The sequence below is a fragment of the Rhinopithecus bieti genome, unplaced genomic scaffold, assembly GCF_001698545.2.
Source record: "Rhinopithecus bieti isolate Rb0 unplaced genomic scaffold, ASM169854v2 scaffold_39764, whole genome shotgun sequence".
In the NCBI taxonomy this organism is placed as follows: Eukaryota; Metazoa; Chordata; class Mammalia; order Primates; family Cercopithecidae; genus Rhinopithecus; species Rhinopithecus bieti.
The window spans coordinates 8097-10099 of NW_016816240.1; the positions used below are offsets into that span (position 1 = coordinate 8097).

Genomic DNA, 2003 nt, shown 5'->3' on the forward strand with positions numbered 1-2003 from the left:
AAAAAAAAAAAGAAAAAAAGAAAATAGGGAATAAAGGTAAGGCAATTCGACTAGTGAAAAGAGGATGCAAATAAAAAGCAAACTGGAAAGCAAGAGGAATATTAAGGGTGTGATGAGAGACTGAAGTGGAGATGCTTGAGAAATATGTCAGAGTATGCTCTGGTTTGGGAAATTGAAGAAGAGCCTAGATATTTAAAGTGCAATCCCATTGGTGATAAATGAACATCCTTTTCTTCTGACTCCTTCCCCAGCTGGTCATTTCTCACACCACCATATACAGCAGGCACATTTCAGGGCTAAGAATGACACACCAAATAATAACCATCTTTTACAATGTTGTGAAGAACTTGCCAGAAGGCTAAGTGAGGGAATCTGCTCAATTCCATTGGCTCCCACCATCAGTTGCTGGAATAGGAACCCCCAATGACATAGACAGCAATCAGTGATGCAAATATAAGACACAACCCATCCCGAGGTGGGAGATCTCTGGGGAATAGACCAGGCTCCTATCCTTCTCAAAGAGGTAGAAACAATCTTGGACTTTGTCTTCCTCTTCAGACACAGGGTTAAAATTGTCCACTAGAGTGTGTTGATAGTCTTTACTCCTATCATCACTGCTGCATGACAATGCTGCTTCTGGCTACAGTGGTTGTTGTATTCATCACCCTCTTTATAGATCAGCATGATTCAATTACTTCCATTGAAGACGTGAGTCTGGTTGGGTCTGCCTACCTCCTTCCTGTTACTTTTATTGATCGGCACCAGGCCTGCCCCAGATATGTGATTCTTAGCTTCCCAGCATGCCCTGAACATGTATATGTATATATCTGGGCCCTGGCCCACAGTGCTCTCAAAGCTTTTGTTAAACACTGGTTTCAGCCACTTCAGTGGAACCAACTTGTTCCCTGACTGTTTACCTTTTTCTCTACCAGGTCACAGGTTTTTTCTTTGGTGTGACAGCATTGTCTTTCTGCCACAGCCAGGAGTAGCAGCAGTGGCAGTCTAGCCTTTTGGTAGCTGTAGAAAAGTGACGTCTTGCTACAGGCAAAGGGAATAGGAAAGGCTCAGAAGCAAATACCTGTCTGAGGCTGGGACACAGGGCTAGATGTGAACCCCAGTCCTAGAGTTAGTGTCAACTCATAACCTTTTGTATTATGTTTAAATTGGAATTGGCAAGAGAAGAAAGAAAGGTATAGCTATGAAATAGCCTACATAGTGCCTGGCATATAGTAAGCATTAAATAAAATGTCTAAGGTTGTGCTGTCTGCTTTCAATGATAACAGCACATTGTAGGACAATGAATCTGAATATTATACTAATTTGATACAGGTTAATGTGCAGTCACTACCCCAGGGATTTGTTAGCTTGCTCACCCAGGTGTTTTGCTCTCTGGTAGCCAAAGACTTCTGGTAAGTGCAATATTTTAAGCCCCACACAATGAATTTTGTGTCACACGTGGTTTCTGAGGCACCATAAGCAGCCAGCTAGTTGGCAGTGGGTATTTTCATGAGCTGGCTAGAGATTCATGTTCAGAGAGTATCTATTATGTAATTTATTCAAGATTTAACACATATTTATCATGACTTATCTGGTAGATTATTACATTGTTTATCCATATTCAGTGTCCCTCGCTGCAGTATCTCTGCCTTTAAAAGGGTTATACTTCCCTACTCCTTCAAAAATCAGGCTTAGACATACGACTTGCTTCAGTCAATGAACTATGAGCAGAAGTGACATATGTCACTTCTAGGTGGAAGCTTAAAGAAACAGGGCTTGCTTTGCCACATTCCTTTTTCCATATGCTTTGTTGACTGGCAACATCCCAGATGGTTCCTTTTCTATTGACTAGGGTCCCAGAGTGAGGTCAACTAAGATCTACTATGAGCAGAACCATCTACACTGCCCTTTTACCAACCTATTTTGGACATGTAGTATGGCAAGAAACAAACATTTATTACAAGCCACTGGAATTTTGAGATTGCTTCTTACTGAAGTATAACCTA

At 41.4% G+C, this 2003-nt stretch overlaps 1 pseudogene; it reads right to left on the reverse strand.

The window, feature by feature from the left end:
- Nucleotides 1-101: 101 nt before the first annotated feature.
- On the reverse strand, nt 102-1038 carry LOC108516922 (cation-dependent mannose-6-phosphate receptor pseudogene; annotated as a pseudogene).
- Nucleotides 1039-2003: the final 965 nt, after the last annotated feature.